Source organism: Lycium ferocissimum, chromosome 9 (assembly GCF_029784015.1).
Source record: "Lycium ferocissimum isolate CSIRO_LF1 chromosome 9, AGI_CSIRO_Lferr_CH_V1, whole genome shotgun sequence".
In the NCBI taxonomy this organism is placed as follows: domain Eukaryota; kingdom Viridiplantae; phylum Streptophyta; class Magnoliopsida; order Solanales; family Solanaceae; genus Lycium; species Lycium ferocissimum.
The window spans coordinates 17305330-17319195 of record NC_081350.1 but is presented as its reverse complement, the minus strand read 5'-3'; positions in this window follow the sequence as shown (position 1 = coordinate 17319195).

The following is a 13866-nucleotide window of genomic DNA, read 5'->3' as shown; positions in this document are numbered from 1 at the left end:
TTTAGAGAATAGAAGTTCTGAAGCTTTCTATGAAACTAAGGCTTAACTCTATTTATGAGGAAATTTATAATAATCGTAAAAGAAAGTGGCATAGGGAGAATCATTAACATTCCTACATGTAGAGACAAAGGCGGACCCACCTTATTAGGAGGGGGGTCACGTGCCACCGCTAACCTCAGAAAAACATTGTATATATATGGTGTATACACCGTAAAAAATGTATGTATATTTAAAAGTACCGCTGATGTATATCCACTACTTTGGTGCAATTAGTTGTTGGGCCCCTTATGTCCTTACATGAAACCTAGGTTCGAGCCTGGCTATAGCAGTTTAGTTTCTATTTTTTTGTTGAGTTTGTTTTGTAGATTCTCTACAAATAAATTAATAAGCGCACAACTTCTTCTTTTTTATTCTTTAGACCTCCCTTAACCCCCCCCCCCCCCAACCCCTCCCCCACATACATAAAAAAAGAAGAAGCCTCAAATCAAATCTTTTCCCCATTCTAAACACATTCTCCTTCTTCCAATGTTGAAGTTTATCTATTTTACTAATACCTTATCATAATCAGGGGCGGATGGAGCATTATAATTTGGGGTTCAATTGAACCCCAAACTTTCGATGTGGTGTACAAATTTATATGTAAAAATTTACTAAATTTATAATAAATAATAGATATGAACCCACAACTTTAGAAATATAATGGTTTAATGCTAAAAAATTTAAAAGGTTGAACCCCAAAAGTTTAAATCCTAGATCCTTCTCTGATCATAATTATTAAGTTTTCAAAGAGTTGCATGCCAAACTTTGACAGTAACAATTGACATGTCAATATTAAGGCTTTTGGTCATTAATGCCCCTTCTGTGTTAAAATCCTAGGTGAATCCTTATACACTTTATACCCCAAAGGTACCTTCCTGCTTATATATTCTTTTAATATACATTCTTTATAAACACTTTGATACTTGATATAAATACATTTTTATACAACTGTATATACTTAGTATATTTTCACCTAGTATAGCTTTTCATGAAGTCACAACATTTTGAAAATAGGTAATAATAATGATAAACGGATAGATAATCCCCTCTAGTGTTCAGATTAGCGGATTTAGGGGCGTGGCAGACAGTATAATGAGATCTTAATACGCCGCCGGCAGGAGTAAATAAAACCTTTATCTAGAATCTCGCTATGTTCGTGGATAGATGAGTGGAGCGCTGAAATACATACAATTTCACATTTTTTCCTTAAAAATAAGTGCATCTAACCGCCACTGCAAACCAATTAGAAGAAGCAGGGAAGTTACAAACTGGCTTTTTGGACCCGTTCAAATGGAAGTAACTCGCTTATTCCATTAGTGAGGGCTTGAAAAAACAAGTGAGATATATTCTGTTTGCACGATTGCCTAACCTACAGTCCGGATCTGTTTGTATACCCCATTTAGCTAACCTATCTTTAGTAACAAGCCTTTCTATTATAGCCAACCAGACTAAAACCCGTCTAGGACATCACCTGGTTGTTCTTAGGACAAACATAAATTTTAACTCTTTTTAAAATTTACTTGTAATCTTTTATCGCTGTTTTAATGGAGAATTTTTCCATCGCAGTACTTCTTGTTCATATGACTTGTGCTTCCATATATTGTTTGTCCTTGAAAATTCTCTTGTATCACCCAAGATCTGGGTCTTAGAGAATACGATCCAGAACGATTTGTCGTTTATATAGTAGCATGTACCCATTGAACCCGTAACTTCTCCGCGATTTCTTGAACATGTAGAAATAGTTGCAGCGCGACTATTTTGTGCACAATTCTATGTTGATCAAGTTCAATCCACCGACCCAACTTATTGAATTTGCATATTTTCAATAAAACAGCCACAGAGCTTTCTGAGAACTTCGTGAGATCTGTCCCCAAGGCATACGGTCTCGATAAATCGATGATCTTTTTGGGAGTATGAATACACAAGCCCAAAAAGTTTGAATAGAAAATAGGACACTCTCTTAAGTAGGCGAGTTACACTGCATATGATAGAAATTTAGCACTCAAGATGTGATTTTCCCTGATATTTTCTCAATGAAGGGTTCAATTTAACGGGGTGTTAGTCGCTTTTGTGCTCGAAGGAACACCGAGGTATTTATTAAACGCTCTCCTTAACCTTCATAGCGTCTAAGAATCGATGTTGGTGATAGTGGTACACCTCCAAAATACACGAACTCTTCTGTGGATGTGATCAATTCGAGATCTTTGCGAAAAATAGCTGAAGAATCTTTCATGTAAGGAAACGTGTGTTGCTGCAATGCCACCATACAACAATGACAAATCATCCGCAAAACCTAAGTGTGCAGTTGACTTTGTACACTTTTAGGGTGACAATTTAGAAACCTTTCGGTTGCTTGAGAAACGAGTAGTTGACTGGTGTGGTAAGCTAAAAGACAAACAAGAAAGGGGTAGAATCACCTTTGTCTAAGTCCATAACACTGCAATAAAAGAAGTGGCCTTAAATTGTCCACTATTGAATAAGACGATGGTTAAACATTCCATGATCCATCACACGATTGAAGTATCTCGGAAACCCAGAGTATTTGTTTAATAAAACGCCATTCAACGAATCGTAGGCCTTTTGCATGTCACTTTCACCATACCTTGGAGATATTGATTTCCTACCATAAGTTAAAAGCAGCTCGCAGCATATTATTTGAGATAGGTCTTAAAACTCAAAATTTAATTTGGCACAACTATCAACTAAGTAGTCCATAGATGGTTGTGTCGACTTGTTAATATCTTGGATATGATTTTGTATAATTGTACATCAGGAAATAGGTCTAAATTCCTTTATGGAGGACCTTTTTATGGGGATCAGTGTTATTGCTACCTTGATTAACGAGGTTTTATAATAATTGTTGTTTGGAAGAAATCCAATCTTTGCATCTGTATATCTTCGCAATGATAGAGCCATGCCTTTTAAAAAAAATGTACATTAAAACCATCTTTGCCGGGGCTTTATGATTCATTAATGCTTTCTGTGATGTTGCCATTATCTATAACCTGCAATGGTAACGATTAACCTAATTTGTTGTTGTCTATTGAGTGTTGTCCCATTAGATATGATGCTCGGGTAATAGCAGAGTTGAGATGCTGCGGTGCCGGGGGGCTTCTGGATGCCATTGCTACTAACAAGAAGCTTCTTACGATTTGTTAACCAGAACTTTATTCTTTATAAATGCGTGAAAAAATCACGTGTTGTGTCCCTCGATTTGAGCCATTGGACTCTTGATTTACATTTCAAATGCTTTCCTCATAAGCCATTTTCTCCAATTCTTTAACGCATTTTCTCCTCTTAGGCCAACCTATGGAATTTAGTGTGATCTTTGAGTTGAGCTTGAATGTTTTCACAGCAAATACCTCGCAACCTCTTGTCTAAGCCTGTCATGACGTAATGCTTTTGTGTTATCTTCACCTGGCAGACATATTTTAACTTTTTGCGCTCGCATCATAGTAGTCCATGACTATGTTTCCGCTGACATCAATGAGTCATGCAGCAAAATCTTGGTGATTTTATTAGGATAATTATAAATTTGAAAGTTCCATGCCTCTTGTTGGGAATGTTATCAAAGCAGAAACATAATGGATTAGCAATTGACTGGGCATCTAGAATTGTTCTTTCCAAATGAGGCCATTGTTGTAACCACATTGCATTTTGGAAAAGTGCAATCAATTTTATAACTATATGACTATTGGACAAATTAGTACTTGCAACAATTTCATTCCAATCGTACACAGATCATGGATAAGCTATCAAAGTCTACGCCCATTATCCAAACGGGGTTCCCATAGATTTTGTCTTGACTATCAAGATTGCACATTGAAATCTCCTGTAAACTTATTGCATTAAAACAACGATTTCTGACACTAAGTCCTTAATAATAATTTTCTATCTGAGATGGTGTGTAATATATACACGTAGTAAGATAAGAAATAATTTGAAAATATAAAATGCTGTACTGTCCATAGATAGACTGAGTATGTTTCTGTAAGAGTAAACTCCACATAATTTTGATTTACAGATCAAATCCTTGGCAGTGCTGCATTAAGTAATTTGAAGTCCCGGTGCCGTATACCCATTATTTTTGAAATTATTTTTTGGGTATTTCCTTTACTACGGTACTGTACTCCTGTTAAGCTACTTTATTTGTATTGCAAGCTTCTTCGCTCCTTGTGGTTGTACACTTTATTAATTCCCTAACATTCCATGCTATAATATTCATTTTCACACTACGCTTTCAGAGAGCGCCTACTAGTAGTCGTACAACTCCGATCTGCACCAAATCACCTATATTTTTGGATGTAAACACTTTGAAATCCATTTGGGTTTTCTAGTAAGGCAACATATGTATTTGTGATCATTACATCCTGTTGCTTTGGAACCTTCCCTGGAGCTTTTGTCATCGCTTTGCCCACTTGTTAGCCGTACTTGTTCTTAACCCACGTGTTCTGGAGCTAAATTTGTGTCATGAGGACATAGCATTTCAACGATATACCATTGGCATCAATTGGGTCCTCGGTTGGATCTAAATTCTTTTGAATGCCCACACATTGGTATTTCCCACTTCTTGCGCCTTAACGCTACCACCAGCAGTTTCATAGCTTTAAGCACTTTGCATGACTTTACCTTCGCCTCCTCTTCCCGGCAACTTAGCCATTTTGTTTGCTGGACATGAGTGCTGATTTGGGAACAAATTGGACAACCTGTGGTCTCCAGTCATACAATACTATTTGATGTGTTACCTTGCACCTTGGGTCCGCAGATCTTCACACTACGAGGGTAGAGTTCTAGTAATATCCATTTCTGGCAGGATTACGGCATAAGATGGTCTCTCGGCGGTGGTCTACCCGATTAAACCCGGCATATAATGTCTTGCAGGGACACGATCTGCACAAAAGCATCCTTGCTCAAGTATTCAAGGCCGAGTTAGAAGTTTCACCCATAGAGGAATAATTTTGAGTACCTCTCATAGATTGAAATTGAAATCGACGCGCATGGTATGATGAGTGCATTTGTTTATGGTATGAGACACGAGAACAAACTTTATCTGTCTACGGTGTTGTTCATTCGAATGATAAAAAGACCACGTCATTGGGGTATAGAATCTTAGGTTTTGGAACAAAATTGCATTGAGTGAGAAATGTTACTCTGACTACTCCAGTGGATGCGGTGATGCAGCAGCGTACGTGTAGGTGCCGGGTCCATTTTTGAGTTTCGGCTTGAAAATCCTTTTGAGAAGATGCACCACAACTTCCCATTTTTAATAGCGGGGGTATTTATGATAAATTCATTCCCATACTTTGCAAAATTTATTCTTCTCCAATCAGCCAGCCAGCTTCTACACAACTGTCTTCTGATCCACGTTAGCTTCTCGAGGTGTTGTAAAGTTAACGATCGGGTCTACTATCATTACCCCCTCACTTTTAAAACAATATCAACGGCAGCGGGACTACTTACCGGAGTTAACTTTGGTGCCTTTTGAAACCACGAATGCAGATCGACTAACGGTTGCTTGAAATCCGTCGCGGAACCCAAATCGGTGTTGATGAAACTTCACGGCTTAAGTTCCTTTGGCTTACTTCTGTATTTGTGGCTAGATTTTTTCGAAGACTTCAAATTAAGCTCTTTTGACTTGACAAATACGGCCACCGTAGTCGGATTCCTCCGTCAATTGTTGCATCAAAACCCTTCGTCTGACTTTCCACTTTTGTACCTCGCACAGAATCTATGGTAGCGGCGCGTCGATCGTATTAACACCGAGCCGTAGCATCTTTCCTCGGTGACCGGCCCATGGGTGAGTGCGCCGAGGTTAGAAAACACCTAACGTCTTATTTGAGAGAAAAGGGATGCTATTTTTACGCATTATATGGCAAGTGAGGCAACATTTTATCTATTTGTCTCGGTGTCTGCAGCAGGCACATCGATCCCGGCTAGATTGGTTTAAAAATCAAAAAAATTTGAGCTAAAACTCCGACTGACCGAGAGGAGCAAGGATGTTATTAAGGATTCAAAAGAGCAATCAAGAGCATAAATGATTGTTCGAGCCCTACCAGCCGGACTATCTCAACAAATATTAGACTATGACGTGTCAAGGGTGAAATATTTTAGAAAACTCCTCGGTGAATTTCACAATCACTACAGGTTAAATGATTAAGTTTATGTGGTAATTCGGTTCAGTTAGACATATCATACAAATTGGATGAGCAGAAACGAAACTATTGGATTTGAAAGGGGGCAATTCGTGGGTGGTCTTTAATTTTTTTCCCCTCAAATTGTTGGTCTTTAATTTTTAACTGCCGCCTAAAATAAGATTTCTGATCGGTACAAGTTAAATGATTTACGTTGTAAATTAGGTTCAATTATGACATATATTATACAAGTTGGATATGAACTAGGAAAATGAAACTATTGGATTTGAAAGAGGCGATTCGAGGTGGTCTTTAATTTTTGCTCTTCATCTAAAATACCCCGAGGTTCTGGGTTCGAACCCCGGCTCAGTTAAAAATAATAATAATAATAATTCGGAAGACAAACTTTTGCCTTAAGGAAAATTCTTGCCTTGCGAAATTTTTTTTAATTTTCTTGGCGGGGGGTGAAACCTAAAAGTAGGAGGTATTTTAGGCCACTTTTTAAGCGAAGAGGCAAAAATTGTGACCAACCATTTTAGAGGAAAAAATTAAAGACCGGCACCTTTGAAAGACAATCGCGTGCAAAAAAAATTGAAAAGCGTTTAGCCTAAGAATTAGCCTATCGGTCATCCGATTAAAATTGGTGAAAATGGGTCACAAGCAATTTTAATCTATTCAATCTGATTAATCCATTGTTTAAAGTAAATGATGTAAAGACCAACAAGTAGCCAAATAATCAGATCAAGATAATCGAAAGGAGAGAAAGGAAGTGAGTCTTATTGATTTTTCCAGCCGGTGAGCAGCGAGCAAAGCTCAAGAACAACAATAGAAAGAACAATTTAAGTAGGAACCAAATATATTAGCAGTGTACCAGTGTATTCATAAATATTCGGATGTACACAATGGAGGGAGTCGGGGTATAGGATAAGCTTGGTTGTAACTAGTAAACATTTCGTTATTTATTTTGGGCCTACGGTATTCGGTGCAAAAATGAAAGCGGGTCCGAGAGCTAATCCCCGGATAGTCAAACAAGTCTTCAATGCTTGACATTAGTGACTTAGTGGGCGGTCATAGTACTTCTCTATCTTGTTACATGTCGAAGTCAAAAAGTCTTTGTTCCCATTATATTTTTTACCAGTCTGAAGGCATACTTGTTTGTTGCTTAACTACACCATGATATGATTAATCCCGCTGATGAACAAGACTAAGCAGGTGCAGCGTTGTTGTTTCGGGGATCATTAGACAATTACTGACTAAAGAAATGCGAACAGAGCTTTTAATACACGCTTAAACATATACATCTTAAACTCGCGTCTCACAATTCGAACTGCAATAAATAAGAGTGTTATTTTATCGGAGAAGTATCTTAACTTTTATTTTATGTTAAGTTGTTCGGACTCTTCACTTTCGAGTGCAGCACCGTGTCGACACCGTGACGTGGGTTTAGATGCGGGTGTGAGATCTTCAGCAATCCCCGGTTAATCAATTTTGGATACTTTGACCAAAATCGAGAGAAATTCTGAGCAGTTCAATCATTTGTGTGGAATTGAAGAAAACGGCATAACTGTACATATAAAATTTCTACATGTGACTCTTTCCTTTACCTCCTTCCCGGGATTCTCCTCCGGTTTTCCGCGTAATATCTCATAATTTAGGTTTATAACTATTTTTTAGATATTTGAATTATCTTTGTAGAATACTTACACCGTATCCATAAGTGGATCCATATCCCCGAATCTTAAAATTCAAATCACGAAAGGATCCGACCCTGCGGATGCGCACACCGGTATTGGACACCGCGCCGATTAAAACAACTTAGATTTATGAACTTTACTTTTTCATGTTAAATTTTTTGAAGATACCAAAAGCGATATCATCAGGATATAGGTAATTAGATTCTAACATCTCATTACATAGTAAGTTATATAATGTTGTCAAATTGACCCTCTTATATAAATAAAACCCGAAATCTATACGATTACTCATTACGACCTTAACTTCGCCCAGAAAGAAACAAAATGGAGTGATGAAGAGAAGAGGTTCATCGATAACTTGTCTGCCTGAGATCATTGGCTAAAATGAAAATATTTTAACCATAATTCTTCTTCGTTGCAGCAAGTCTCTGCCCATTGAAGTTGGTATACGAAAGTTGGTATTCTCGATCCTCGGATCCTACTTTTACCACGTGCTTATGCCTTAATAGCATAAAAAAAGATCCAAAGTTTTCTTTCCACTTCGAAGGCTTTTTCATTTCTAACTCATTTCATAATAGTATCGGTCATATTTTCTTTCCCAACGGAAGGAAGGGAGCCTTCTGCCTTAACTTTTCGTTTCTTGGTAAAGACTTCAAAATTTTACAATCATGGCTTGGCTCTTTTCTTGGTTACGCGATGAGACTCTTTGTGTTAGCAATCCCACAGCGGAAATTCAAGATTCTACCATCCGCTAAGGTGTGGATGGTGAACCCTGTTTGAATTAGTCCATTCACTCTTGCTTTCTATCCTTACGATCGCCTAATTATAGAATTGTTTGTTCGAGGTAGAAAAATCGAGGTGAATCCCAGTAGGAAGTAATTACTATTTACGGATATTTTTTTATTTATCCGAGATGGGTACTTGGAAAGCTAGCACTTGTTTTGAAGCCAGTGTGTGTACAAATATATCGGCCAGAATCTTCTCAAACGAGTACATTCATTGGGTTTCACATGAACATTACATCCGTTCCCGATATCGATGAGAAAGGTGATGCTAATGACACGTATTGATATGATCTTGGTGCTGTTCGAAATTCATGCATACTTGGTGGCCTTTGGTAATGGGGTGCTGCTGTCTATCTTGCTCTAAAGAATATCATTTATTGGAACTTTTAAGAGATCGACAGGGCACTGAAAGTGGACTCACACAAAATGACCGTTTTCCTTGTGATCTTTTGAGAAAGATAGTAACCGTGCAATTAGAAAGAAGGACGAGCAAGCCGGCGATATGATCTAACAGAGTGTGAGTTCTCTGTAATTGCTATTGTCAAAGGAGACAAGGAAGGGGCATTGTAGTGCGGTAGCCGTTTTTAGCGAAATTGTTCTTTATAGTTGGACAATAAGAAAGGTTAAAATTAAATGTGACACGGAATTACTTGGGACGATATTTAAGTGTGTCTTTGTAATTGTATTAGTGCTCATCGGTACATAGAAACTGCGATATTACGTTTTGACGATTAGCAGCTTCTCTATTTTTTTTTTTTCCTCTTTTCAAATAGCTATAGTTTGGATGTTAGCATGAAATGTATTAAGAGCCTTAATCGAGGAGTTTGCTTCGAAGTTCTAGGTTTGTGTACGGCGTTTCTAGCAGAAGAACATTGTACTTGATCCCTTTGTTGATTGATTAAACTTAATTTTAGCTCTAGAGAATTTTGTAGACATAATGAAATGATAAAGTACTACTTATTGGTTGTCTTACTTTACTTTTTAATCGTTTAAAGTATAGCTCTTCTTTTTTTTGACCTTTCTTTAATTTGACTTTGACATGACATGTTTAAGACAACAAGATTCAAAAGGGTACTTTTGGTACATTCTACATATCTTTAATTTAAGAGAACAAGTTTTCAAAATCTACTTTACTTTCTTAAACTTTGTGCCAAGTCAAGAGACCCTAATGCATGTTGAAAATGCGGGAGTGCTAATAAAGGGGATCCTGTAGCTCGATCATTCGTTTTGGTTGGAAACTCCCCACTATCTCTTACATAAATGGAAAGCTTGATTCGTGAATATAATCTAAGGCAATAGTTATAGAAGTGATCCAAGTCAATATTTTGTATGGGAATTTAATGTGGACCCCTACAACTAATTTGTTGTTTTGTTGATTGTACGAAATTCTTACTTCGCCGGACCTTAAAAAATTTGTTAAACAGAAGCTTACAACCCCTACATTACCTTCAATCTTCATTTATGGTAGGAATACCTGACATGTGAATGGTTATACCCAAAAACATACTAGACAAACATCTTTGGTACAAAATAACCTTAACATAAAATTACAGTGAAGACAGATCACTTCAAGTTACACTGAAACTGCAGTTACATAATTAACAAATCTCTTCTAATTTCCACTTGAAATTCATAAGCATATGCTGATTGACTATATCACATCTTTGAGTAGAATAATTCAACTTTTGTTTGCAAGTCAACATTTGTGTCTATGGAAATACTATATTAATAGCGAGTTTGTGCATGTTGGATTCTGTGTACATAGATAAACATGTCTTAAGTCTTGTCGGAAGGTCGTAACCGAAAAGTCTTTGCCCGCTCGTTCTCGAAGTAAGGGCTTGTCATTCATCGAGATGGAGCATTGCTGTTTCCTCGATCCGTTTTTAACTGGCGCGATCCCACATGCGTAAATATTGCGAGTTAGGTTAGAAAATTGTCCTCTTTGTTTTGATATCTTTACCCATTAAAAATAGATTTGTTTTCTGTCTGTTGAGAAGATATCTGACGAACATATAAAACTTCAGGCAAATACCAATATGGCTAGAGGCGATCTAAGCGCAAAAGCTGTGCACACTTCTGATACTTTGGAGAAAAGGAATCTACGGACAAAGGATAAGCAATATACGATTTTGTATGAACATTTTTCACAGTGCATTTTTCTTGTTAAATGTACAACAAACTTTTGCTCACGATTTGAGTATACTCACTCTTGGAGGAAAAAATAAACGATCCAACAATAGCAGCCATGAATGCGATCATTTGGAACTTGAAAGATCAAACCTTATAGAATCGAGAAAAATCTCAAGCAAGTTAAATATGTTGGTACAAACAATCTAATCAACGTTGCGTTAGACGATTGGAACATACATATATGAGGAGCCCCAACGTGAGCCTTATTTATGAGCGCAAACTATTATCAACATGCATAGTGCTTTAACTGGGTTTTTCTTCACTTCTCGACTTTGGTGGCCAAACTATTCTTGAACTAAAGCTAAGCAGAGCCCCGATAAGTGCAACCGGCAATGGCGAATGAGTACCGGTATGTATATCATAAGTACTTATTGTTTCTTTAGCGAGAAATAAAAAGGAAGGTAATTTGTCCTCCTGTTGCAATTCCCAAACATTTAATTACGATGCAAAAACCAATTTGTTAATTTTTAAACACAGAAAAACTTACATAAAAGACATTAACACATATAAGGAGTGTAGATTATCGGATCATTAGGAAATTGGCACACTTTCACATATAAAGATTTTAAATAACTGGGAAGAATAGTCCGTCTCTATGACGACATTAACACAATATCAGTCATAAAGGAACACATATATGTCCAAAAATCAGTTAAGAAGATGAACAATGGGTAAAAGAATAGAAATCGAGCATAACAAAAGAAACAATTAAGGCACAATAGCAAATGAACATACCTTAACTTCCGTACAAACTAAACCAAACACCCCAACTTTAAAAATGCACATCTGAACATATTAACTTGGTTTAAGTTGGCCCCCATTAAACACACTTTCCGGATGTGCGTTCTCGAAAAGTTAGGTGCTTACGGGGCCAACTTAGAAAACTAAATTAAAAAATTATCTAGGTGGCCGACCAAAGTGTTTGAACGTGTGCCGTGAGCGAAAGTTAAAGTATCTATGTGTGTATTACATAAACAAACATAACTTAAAGTCGGAGGCGGATCTAGGATTTGAAGGTGGCGAGGTGCCGCGATTTTCTTCAATATACGTCTTGTTAAGAACGAATATTTGTTCGGAGTCCATTTCGTTTTAATTTATTCGGGTCAACTTAATAGGCTTTTGTTTTAATTTGCAAATATAATTACATCCCAAAAATCAAAAACGAACATAATTGACATCTTAAATAAGAATCACACTCGTTAACATCCATTAACAATAGAAGTAAAATTAACATTTTCACGAGGACTTACATTTTCATATATATATTAAAAAATGAATTTGCACAAGTAAATAACATCTTGATAAATTACACCAATCAAAATAAGAAAAAATAATAGAAAAACTCTTCAATAGGTAAATACTTCAATAAGTAAATGCTTAAGAATTAGATAAACTACAAAGTTCTCAAAAATAAATCATAATTTCATGTTTTCTAAGCAATGCTTCTGAAAATTTTGTCACCAATTTAAGTAGTAGTAGATTTAAATTGAATTTAACAATTATAGAATAACACAAATTTTTATGATGCCTCCCACTCCATCCATTTTTTATTTGTCCATTATACTAAAAATATATGTCAACTTTTAACATAAGTTATATATAGTTTGAAGCAAAGACATAATTATCATTTTATACTACTATTTTACCCTTATTATTAAGTCTCAATTAATTTCTCATTTTATTTATTGTATTAAAGTGTCACACAGTCCAAATGTAGACAAATAAACATGGACGGAGGGGTAATAAATAAAAGAAATTATAAAAAAAAAAAAAAAGTTAATTTTGATTTGAATCCACAATTCCCATTGAGACTAGAGATTTTTTTATTTAAATACTCACCAGTTGAGGTTAAAGAAAAAATACTTTTAATTTAAGGGATTTAGAGGTTTCTATTTGTGTGTTCTCTCCTAGAGATCACGGATAAAATAATAGAAAAGAGGAAAATCAATAGAAATAATAAAAGATAAATAGAAAATTGGGAGGGCCGAAGAGTGCGGGTACAAACGAAGTATAAATTGCAAAGGAAAAGCGAGTCAAAAAATGTTGAATAAATTCAAACTTGTATGCAATGGTAGTGGCTGCTTGTTTTATCTAATTTACGTGGGGGTAGCGGGATCAAATGTTTAATCTAATTTAAGCAAATTACAACATAAGTATATAAAAATTTACTAATTAGAAGTTTGCATACACTTTATTGTAAAGGTAGAATCCAGCACATTAAAGATGAAGACACACAATACACGGGTATCGCTTTGGACAATTACGGTAAAGCACTTCTCACTCGTCTCTTTCTTGCTTTAATGAAAAAACATATCCCAAAAGTCAAAGTTGTATGAGAAAGTAAGAGACCATATATGGCGTGGAGCACATGTTCTCTCAATCACTATGTACCACTCTCCGGTGTATCGGCGGCTATTGTTAGGGTCGTTTGGTAGGATGTATTAGAGAAAGTAGTACATGTGGTAAGCTATGGTATTATTAATCTATGTTTAAGTGTTTTACAACCTATGTATGACTAATACATATATTAGTTATACATACATTTCAATACTATTCTTATACATAGCAAGCCATGGTTTTCCCACTTGTCTAAAGGGTTATTAATAGATGGATAAGCATAGTTAAAGACAAAGAATTGTCTTGAGGTCGTCTGGTTTGAAGACAAGTTATGTTGGGATTAGTTATCTTTGAGATAAGTTATTGATTATTTGACTTGTGCAATTAAACGTAACATGCATTGCATAATTGCTAAGAAAAAAGTTGTTTTATTTCCTAATGTCTCACGCTTATTTAGTAGAAAAAGGGTTTGATGGACCTCGGGGCTATTTTTGTCATTTATTTGTTTTATCTGGGGATTATTATTCCACCCTGCGCCCGGATAATTTATTCTAGAATTACTATTTTTAATCTCCCGAATAGCTACGTCCGGATTAGTAACCAAACAAGGATAGGCGGTACTAATTTTATCGGAGGTATTTTCATATCCCGTGTACAGTATTACCAATAAACCAGCGAACAATAGATAAG